The sequence below is a fragment of the Pteropus vampyrus genome, unplaced genomic scaffold, assembly GCF_000151845.1.
Source record: "Pteropus vampyrus isolate Shadow unplaced genomic scaffold, Pvam_2.0 Scaffold293, whole genome shotgun sequence".
NCBI classification, from domain to species: Eukaryota; Metazoa; Chordata; class Mammalia; order Chiroptera; family Pteropodidae; genus Pteropus; species Pteropus vampyrus.
Window position 1 is genome coordinate 683,481 of NW_011889074.1, and position 11,086 is coordinate 694,566.

The window sequence follows — 11,086 nt, forward strand, 5'->3', positions numbered from 1 at the left end:
AGCCAACGTTAAGAGTCACACTGACTTTTGTGGCAGGGAACCAAAATACCCATAGATGTCATGGCGCCGCTGAAGACGCACAGTAACCGTCACACCGCAGCTTTGACCCTGTCCCTGGAACCCCGGGGTGGTCTCTGGTTCCACCAACAGCCCAGACTTGGCCTTCCCTAAAAGACGTAGACTTGGTTATCACAGGCCAGAAAGATGGCTTTTAGTTTTCCTCTGCTTCATGTGGAAACGGTCCCCCGTATTTGCTCTAACCTTATGTAACTCGCCCATGTCACCAGCCACCTGGAGGCTGGAAGCAGACATAGACAGTCAGAATTCGCATGTCGGAGAGCAAAGAGTCTTGGCCTTGCAGTTGTTCCTGATGCTCAAAGACCCTCCGACTCAGGAACCGCTGTGCAGAATCGTCACCCACCATCCGACCACATGACGTCAGGCCAGAAAGGGAAATAAGAGATAAAAGCTCTGGCCGAAGTGCTTTGTCACACAGATGAAATTTCCTGACTCCAGCTTGGCTAATGGTTTATTTTTTCAAATGAGTTTTTTTGTTGTTTGTTTTTTTTGTTTTTGTTGTTGTTAGTTTGAGTCGTGGGCACATTAGCGAGAAACCACTGATCAAAATGATTCCTGAATAAATGTTTATGTGTCTATCCAGCTGTAGCTGCTCCATTGGGTCACAGGAGAGTGAGCAGAGTCAGGGCAGTGACTTGCCAGGGGGCAGGCACAAGGAGGAGCCAGCGCTGGCCACCGGTCTGTTAGGCCTCCTGCTGTCCCAGGAACAGGGAATTTAGGGGACTGTCTTAGGGGCTGAAACTTTTCCTTTCTTTCCTTTCCTTTTCTCATCTTGGACACGTGTCTTCATCAGCGTAAGGTGCTATTTTTCAGTCCCAGAAGTCACTTTCCTAGATCTAGGACAGGATGAATATGATCGCCCGTCCATCCTAAATGGCGCCCATTTAGCTTTTGTTTGTGTGTTAACGCCATTTCCTAAACATGCCTTGTGAACTACAGTGTTCTTCCGCCCTAAATTCCTGATATTCCGGCGCTAGCTACCACGTTTCCCTACGTTCAAATTATACTATTTCCCAAACACTTCTGGCTATGACAAAAAAATCAATCATAATGTCTCTTTTTACCCAGGAAATATATGTGTGAGGTATGTGTCCTAAAGGCATCCGATCTGGCAAAGATAAATGGCCCGAGGCTCACATCCGTCATAACAGCAGTGACGGCGACCTGCACTGACATTTCGTCTGGTTTTTAATCCTCGTTTAGGATCCAAGGCTGCCGAGACTTAGCATTTTACGGTAGTGCCATTAAACTTGCCGTTTGACTTCGGGTATTTATTAACAGGCTCGCCGGTGTTTATTCCAATGTAAGATCTTGACTTTATGTCCTACGATGTAATTTGCTCTCTCGTACCTGCCAGCAAATAGTACCAGCTACGGCTACAGCTCTTGGAATCAGATAATAAAGTGACCTTCGGGTCAGTGCAGTAAAGACTTGGTGACATTGACTGATACCTTAATAGCCTGTGAAGACTTCTCGTGAATAGCATCACCTGGAGCTGTCCTCGCCTCTAGTACTTTCCACTTTCCTTTTTAGTTTGAGACACTGGATTCACGGCAGTTTCACCGTTGTTAGTGTGCGTGTTCCTGTTCAATTAAATGGTGTTGGGGACCTTTTACCTTAACAGATGTTGTATAAACCATCGATAAAATGTTCGGAGGGTTTGGCAAAAATGTTTTCCTAATTTGTGAGTTTATTTTTTTTTTTTAATCCTGAATTATAAACTAGTAAGCCCCTCTCCACCTGCCCCTGGCCTCCATCCCACCACAGAGAAAGCTTACTCCTCCTTTAAAGCATATTTTGCGAACAAAAGCCCATGTGAAACATTTTATAAGGGTTCCCAGCGTCTCTGGAAGGGCCACCCCGTCCCCCATGTGTCTATAGAAGTCTCTCATGTCTCTAGAGTCTTGGAATTACGTGTGGACTCATCTCACTCTTCCATTGATGTTCATTCCAGCACAGTAACTAGCACTCAGTGAGTGTTCCATCAATACTTAATCCGTATTTCCAACCACCTACAGCTTTCATTTTAACTTGGATAAAGCATGCCAAACATTGAGTTATCTAAATTATCTAAATTTAAAATCGGCACAATTACTTACATTCTGAGTTCTGTATTTATGAAGTTACATGACTGAAACATTTTTTTTTGAACAACTCAATAAATGGCAGAAATACACCAGGAAAAGCTGCATGCATGGTACGTTTTTCTACTTCAGCACACTTTCCACCAAAATATGAAAATATTTAGATTATTTTAGTAAGTTCTCAATATGACCAGGGTTCTATGAGGGTACTGAGGTTACTGCTGAGGTTGAATATCCATGTATTTGAGGGGCAATAGAATTTGCCACCCCAAAATATGCCAGTTTAGCATGAAGATTATTTTGAGCTGAAGGCTCTGAGAAGAAGCACATACCAAGAAAGCACCCTGAATCCCCTAAATTATCTCAAAGCAAGACAGAAATTTTCAAAGGTGTCTTCCTCTTTCTCCCAGGGACAAAAGTCAATCTCTGGAAACAACTTTAGATCCTATCACCCTAGAAATGGTGCCAGAGGATCCTGCATACAATCTTTACTAACTAGCCTTTCTCTACTGTTCATTTCACATAAATTTACTTTCACAGTTTTCCACCCTTGAAAGCCTTAAGACAGCTTTTTTCTTTTTGTCCTGTCATCTCCCTATACAAATGTACCGTTTGTTGTTGAAGTTGCTACAGAAGCCTGGGTTCTAAGCTCTTTCTTTTCGTTACTCATTTTTCCCTGGGTGTCCGCCATGTGTACGTGAGGTATCCATGTTCACAAGCGTCTGTTTGCTTTTCCCGTCAGGTTCTTTCGTGATTGGATTCACAGCCAAAGCCTAAAAGGGTGGAGGATTCACTATTTTTTTAACTCTCCATATTTAAATTTTTTTTAAAAAAAATTATTAGTCTTGTTCAACCATTTCATCAGAAAGGATCAACTGGCCAAGAGAATCAATGCAATCTTTAAAAAATTAAATCGTTAATTTCTGTTGACGCAAATTGTATTCTTTTATCCAACCTACTTGAGACACCAAATTTCACTTACGCTAACATCATCTCTTACTTTGAAAAGTTTTAAACTCTAACGCTGACTTTGAGAATGTCTTGTTCCTCTAAGTACGTTCATCTTTCTTAACCGCCCTGCTGGCACCGTACCTGTCTTCCTCCTTCTCTGGACCCATCGGATTCTCCCTGGATATTTTCTTCCTCTACGATCAAATCTTTGGAAAGAAGCCACAACAACATACTTTCGACGACCATAATTCTCAAGGCTACCTGTCTTGATTGTTAGTGCTTTTATCGCCGGCACCATTATTCATTTATGCATTCATGTTTTCACACTCTAAGTCAGGAATAAATTTCAGAAGATCTCAATACTGGGCCACGAAGAAAAAAATAACTTATTACTCTACATAAACTTTGTATGTTGAAAAGATTCTAATTTAATTTTCCAATTATTGATTTTAAGACTTTTCAGAATAATGCAGAGGCACTTCCCAGGGGCTTACATAGAAGAATAGTCTATTTTTTTTCTTTCTCATGGCAAGAGAGAAAATATGTTTTTAAGATTCTAAGCTCTGGAGGAAAAAGCTTGGGCTCTGACAAAAATATCTCAGGTGTTATTTGTTTCCCCCTAAATATACTAGGGATGTTTACCACCATTTAAAAGTAAGTACTTCACAGCCCAGTTCCCTGCAGCACTGGGTGTGAAGGAGCCTGGATGAGAATGTGCTCACACAGTATGCAACGGCCTTGGAATGGAAGCCAAAGGAATGGAAGTTACTGTGCAGTATTTGAGAGGAGAAAACACCTTTAGGTTACTCATCTTAGGTTCTGGGCTGGGGCTCTGTAACCAAAGACAGATAAGAAGATAAATAGAAACAGAAATTTATTAACATGGATATCTCATACGTGTGTGGGAGAAAGTCAGGACCGAGCTAAGTCTAATAGCTTAAAACACAGGCTCATAGCGTATCTTTAACAAAGAACAATAGATGTTTAGAAAAGTGGGGAATCAAAGGAAAAAGTCTTTGACTTTCTGTGGACAGCTGACTGTGGGAAGGCAAATATGTGGGAAATTAATTGTAGATAAAGGCCAGCGGTTTGTTATTTAGATTCCTCTGGTGCCCTCTGTAGGTTGATAAGATCTCAAAATGTCTCAGGTGATTAACTTTTGCTCTTTTTGGTAGAGAAAAGAGGTGGCAGCGTCCTAAATGTGTGTTCTGCTTGGAGGCAGAGAGAAGGCAGGGATCTTTTTTTTTTTTTTTTTTTTTTTTTTGCATTTGCTGCTTCCTGATTGCCTTCTGTTCAAAATAATTCTGTCAAAGAGACATATTTTGGGGAGACACATTCTGATTTCCTTCGTATTGTTATATTGTTGGAAAGGATGGTTTCTGGACTGGACAGTTGAGTAATCTGAGTGTGTGCGTGTATCTGCATGTGTCTGCGGAAGAGTGTGTGTGTGTGTGTGTGTGTGTGTGTGTGTGTGTGTGTGTGTGTGTGTTAGCGCAAAAGACAGAGACAAAAATGTTTGTTTGCAGACCTGACTGTTTCTGGTGTTCCTGGAGTTGATTTTCTGGCGTGGGCAAACCTCCTCACCAGCCACACTCAGTTCTCCTCACTGTCGATGGCACCTGGACCCACTGGTCACCTGTCCTTGGCTCTAAATAGGTCCCTCTGTCCTCTCCCAAAATCCCTCTCGACTACTTTACCTTCAGTAAATCGTCACCATTACTTACCCGTCCCATCGATTTTATAACAGTATTTCCAAAGCCATAACCACCACTAAGAAATAAAATATCATTTTATAATCGTCACTAATAAAAATAAGAATCCAACAAGATTTCATTGACATTCTAGGTTGTCCTTGTCACTGCCATTCCAAGATACTTCCTGGAGGAGCCTGAAAGACACAGGAGAGGAATTTATATATTCGGAGTTTATATAAATAACCACGCAGTTCAAAAATATCTCCAAATAGACACTTCCAATTAAGTTACATCTTTCACAAGCTCATCTTTGAAATTAACACCTTCCTGAGAATAATTTAATCAAGCAATCAGATTGCCTAAAATCTAATTGAATTCGACAGTATTTTGTCAGAGCCCGAGGCAGTTCCCAGCATTAGAAGCCTTCCAAACCAGACTCAGGCAGGAGGCGGAGGGGGTTCTCGAAGGTGGCTGACGCTGAGCTGCACAGGAGCTGCCCGCTCTTTCACCAAGTGGAGTCACGCCAGACTGCTGGGGAGGGGGCTGCAGAGGACACGCCTCAGAACACGTCCCTGCCGTCGGCCAGCCCCAGATCTGGAGAAGCGCGGTCCCTGGAGTCCATTTCCCTCTCGTCTCTCTTCTTTTGTGACAACAGGACATTCACAACTGTTAGAAATTGAACCATTTCAACCATTTATCCATATTTTCAACCATCTAACAAGCATTAATAAAATTCTTTCTGCGATTGATCGGTGGACAGCGTAGAAGAAGTAGAATTTTTGTGAGCATCTGTCTTAAAATTTGGCTCAAAATTGTTTCTCCTTTGGCTCTTTTTTCCAATTTTATTTTCATTTAGATATTTTTCTTGCTAAGGGATACTTTGGGTTTTCATTTTTAACTTGTTAGCTTTCTTCTGGCGGTATTTTATGTTGTCTCGATTAATATGACTTCATGTATTAACGGTATTATTATTGATGTTTTATTTTACTATCCAAATATCTAACCTTTAATCTCCTTTAACTGGAAAGGCATCAGTAATCCAAGTAACAAATGATTGAGAAAGACCATGGGGAAGTTCAAAGTGTTGGTGGAAAGAGGAAAAAAAAGGAGGTCTCATTGGCTTCCTGGTTTCATAGAGTTTAGGAGCAAAAATCAGTCCTGGTTACAGTGCATCCTAAAAGTTACACAGCAAGCAAAATAATAAATAAATAAAATTATTTTTTTTAAATAACGATAGTATTGGATTACAGAGTAAAATAAATACCATGAGTCTATAAGGATATCAGTGAGTGAGTGAAGAAATAGGTACAAATCTCCCTTACGGAAGAAGTCCAAATATTAAATGTAGAAGAGAGAGAGAAATAGAGCATCACTATTAGGACAGGAAAGTAGCAAAGCCTCAGGGTCTCTTCCTCAAAATATTGATTATTTACTATACTGGTTTTCAGATATGTCCCCAAGTTCTTTGCAATCCCTCCACCCAGGACATGAAGGTTAACATCCTGCTCTTTGAAGGGTGTGAGCTGGACTTAGTGACTCACTTCTAAAACATAAAATATAGAAAGGGAAAAAAAAAGTAACTTTATAATAGAGAAACTTGGCAGACACCTCCAAATGATCAAAGTTAACCTCGCCAGAAATAAATTACGTCAATGTCATGTATTCTACAGTATGATTCAGTGAAAAGGGTGCATCATATCTATAATATTTTCCCCCCAAATTTATAACCCCAGTTGAATCGTGAGCAAATATCAGATAAAACCAAATTGAGGGACATGTTATAAATACCTAACCAGTATTTTACAGAAGTATCAATGTCATGAAAAGCAAGAAGAGACAGAGAGACTGTAACTGATTGGAGGATCCCCTGGAGCCATGACGATTAAATGCAAACTAGTGTACTGGACTGAATCCTGAAACAGAAAAATTATATTAATGAAAAAAAAAAAAACTCGTGAAATAACTTCTGTATTTTAGTTAACAGTATTTTATCCATGCTAATTTCTTGATTTGCTAAGTTTAACATGGTTATGCAAATTGGTATCAAGAGAGGTGTCTAGGGGACAGGTACACAAGACTTCTCTTCGCCGTCTTTGCAGCTCCTCCGCAAATCTGAAAGTAGTTCAGAAACGACGTTTTAAGATTTGTATACAATGAGCATTACTTCTTCTGGTCATTATAAAATCAATAGACACGTGACCTAGCTAAGATCCCCTTGGTCGCGACCATCAAATTAAAAGAGAAAACTAGAGTCAAAGCTTTGACTGTTCTTTACAAAAAAATAATCTTTAGGAAGATCTTCAAAATCCCTTACGCTGTGCTTCTTTGAGAGGAACGGTGGCTAAGAAACAGAGAAAGGGAGGTGAAGGCCACAGGGCAGAGACAGTCGCTTATACCACTGCTGCCTCCGTCAGGGTAAAGTAGGCAACGACTCAAGACCTCCCGCCTCCCCCTCCCCTCTGGTAACCACTAGTCTACAGTCCATGTCCATGAGTCTGTTTGTTTGTCCCGTTCATTTGTTGCTTTCAGGTTTATATCCCACATATAAGTGGTATTGTGATTTTCAACTTTTTCTGCCTGGCTTATTTCACTTAGCGTGATTATCTTGAGGTCCATCCATGTTGTCGCAAATGGCAGTATTTCATCTCTCCTCATGGCCGAGTAATATTCCATTGTACATATGTGCCACAGCTTCTTTATCCAGTCATCTATCGTTGTCCTGTTGGATCTCTTGTGCTTTGACCCAACCCCAACATGCACAAGATTCTCATGAGTCTGAAGAGGTGGCAGGGACAGGCCATCAAGTAGTCATTGAGGGCAGAATGTCTGCAGACCGTGATATTTGAACATAAGGGTGGGGTAACTCTAGACAAGACATTTAACTCCGACCTCGGTGTTACCGTTTGCAAGACGAGTATGATAACAAACCACGAACACCGATACCCACGGGGAAGACGGGGAAGGTAACACTGCAGGTGGCCGCTGGGGACACCAAAATCACCTTCTCTCCCGGAGAAACAGAAACTAGAGGAAGAAAACAATTTTCACATTTACAGGTGGAAATACTCCTCGGTGCACGGAGCTCTGAGGATGCACCCGGTGCGCGTGAAAGCGGCACCAGTTAAAGGGTTGTCATCACCGCCATTTCGTCAGTTTGGAATTCTGCGATGACCCTCGCCTGTTCTTTTATTCTTGTAGCATGGCCCTTTTTCTCTTTAATAAGGGGGTTTCTATTCATCACTGCCCTAATATCTTCTGTTCATGGACACTTTAAGGTAAAAATGAATTTTCTGTGGAAAAAGGTTTGTCAGCATCTCAGAAGAATGCCCGCCGAAACACCGAATGCCACACTTCTACTGACGCGATATGAAAAACTGACCTCCACGGCAATAAAGCAATTTAAAAATATTTACCGAATGTTAAAATTTAAAAAGCAAATAATTTTAAAATTAAAGCCAAAAGAAAATAGTAGGCAACCTTGCAGTTATAATGAAATCATCTGTCTCATTCATCTGTCCATACTATTGAATGAGCATAAGAAGACAGCATCTTACTTTGCTTACACAGTGCCCTTTCGAGGGTACAAGGGCCGATTGATGTTTTGTTCGCCAAAATGCAAATGAATCTAAAATTTAATTTAGAGATATTTAATGAAAGCGAAATAAATAACCTTTAGGTGGGTCTCATTGCAAATTCATACTTTTTAAATCCTCGGGTGCTCTTGCATATTTAACTAGTGATTGTACCGAGATGCTATGATCCACCCGTAACAGATTGGTGTTTTTCTCGTAACCCTGAGGCTCGGAGGAGGACTTCCGGGTGGCCAATGGGAGGGGCAAATGGGAGGCTGGGCCCAGAGAGCGAGGTGCTCTCCCTGTATTTCAGCTCAAGCTACTCTTCTTGCATCCGTCGTATATTTCATATCTGCATGATTTTGTCTCATATCCGCCCCCCCCAAGAAGAAGCTGTTGGAACACAGCAAACAGTACGATTGTTTCTGTCTAAGTAAATGAAGCAGAAAAACAACAATAAAACACTAAGTCATATCTTTAAATAAGAGTAAAAGGCCTTTCAAAACAAAGGAAGCGAGAGAAGCATCATCAATGGCTGAGCAGTGGCGAGGCTGCTCAGCCGTGGACGGCCAGGCGGTGTGCAGGAACGCAGTCCCTGTGGTAGACCAGATGGCCATTTATCAGCTCCGCATTAAGAATAAAAACTATTTCTTTCTTCCAATTAATCCATTGGCACAGCTTTCATGTCATGAGGCATCCACTTAGTCCATTACTAATGATTTTACTTCACCACTTTAAAAAACTTTTTGATTAGAATTCAATATTTTTCCCACAAATTATTGTCCCCTATGTGCTTTGTGGACAAAAATATACTCCTAGATAACCAAAAGCATCTGTCTTGTACAGTTCACATAGTTCTACTTATTATTCTCTCTCTCTTTCCCTCTCTCTCTTCATGAAAGATAATTTAATTCTTATATGTATTTGATCTATTGGGGTTTATAGTGACAGAAATGGTCACATTAGCTGTAAAACGCTGCAGTATATTACATATCCTAGAGACCAATTTATGGCAGAGTCCTTGGGCCCTCTCGTTAGTTAACCTGTCATACGAAGTTCACCATTTTCACACGAAGCAATGGCTAATCGAGGGACCCTGTGTTTCCGAGCATTCGCTGTTAGGCAGACACATGGGAGCAAAGACAGGGCCTCCTCTCCTGTGGTGGGTGACCCAATTTTTCTCAGCGTCAACCCCACTCTTGTATCCTGCGAGTCTAGATCAGGTGCCGCAAAGCCCGTTTCCTGCACTCTCTTGGCAGTCAGCATCCTGTTAGTCTGCCTGGAAGACCCAGAAGGGGCGGGGAGGGAGGAGGGTAGTCTCACTCATGGCCATGGCTTCAGCAGCCACACGTTCCCATCTTGGGGTGTGTGTGTGTGTGTATGTGTGCGTGTGTGTGTGTGTGCGCGCGCGTGTGTGTGTGTATGTTGAGTTACTTTCTTTCAATCCTCTGAGTATCTGATGCAAAACTGTGCTGACCTTGAAGTCCAGCCCCCGGTGCTGGCTCGGCCTTTCAAACCCTGTGTCACGATCCCCTGTGATAAATACCCGCAGTCTGAAACGCACACTGACATTTCCGCTTTCCTGGCTGTCCTGTGCAGACACAGCCTTCAATCCTGGGAAGACAAACCCATATATGTTAAACAGTCTCCAATGTCCCAGAGAGCAAGCTGCATAACCATAGAATTCCAAGCACGGAGCAAGCTTCAGAAATTATATAATTTTCAATTTATAGATGCATTTTTTCATTGTTTTAAAGTTTAGGCAGATTACATGAAATCATTCAGCTATTGAATAGAAGTAACACAACTAAAATTCAGTTTTTTGCACATACTTTTTTTTCGGTCATACATTAAATTTATTTTCCAGAGAACACAGTCTGTCCTTGGTGTTGAGAGTGAACACACTTTTATCTGAATTCAATTCGTGTGTTCAAATGCCGTGAGGACGATCCAGGAGAAGCTGTGCAGAATGCAGTTATTTCCACTGACAAGTGAGTTACGGAGAAAAGAAGCTACTTCCTTCAAGGTCCTCATTCTGTATTTAGCGATTCACTGTCCCCGTCCACGTCCCTCTCAGCGCGGCCATGGCAGACCCTTTCTCGTAAGGTGATGCCACTGACACGTGCCCTAGCACTCCAGGTAGAAAGCAGAGCTGAAGAGATCAAGCTGAGTTGGACATGAATACATCTCCCATATTGAACTTCTAACCAAATATTTCCATTTCGTAACTAGACCTCCTGACCTGTGCCTTTTTCATGCCCAGCCAAGCTCCCTTAAATTCACCGCTCATTAAGCACACCTAATCACCCAAGGTCTCCGACAGGCAATTCACAGGAAGAGATTGTGCGCAAATTTTGGATGGGAAAGCCCCACCGAACATATGCTTAATGCTTCAGTATTTCAAAGCCATTAGTGATAAGTAACTTTTCATGGTGAATTTTGTATTTTTTATAGATATATTGAATCTTCCTTCTCTGTAGTTCTGCTAATATTTTTTTGACCTTGAATACTAATAGCAAAATTATCTTAAATAACTATATTATAATTTTTTATTAAAGTACATGTGCTTCGGTTGGAAAAAATGACTCATTTAATAAAGCTATTTGAGTCTTTGTTACTTAATCGAAAGGAAAAATAAATGTTCAGATTTTCTTAAGAAAAAAACCTCCTGTAATTTCTTACGGATATTGTAGGACTGTTAGCATAC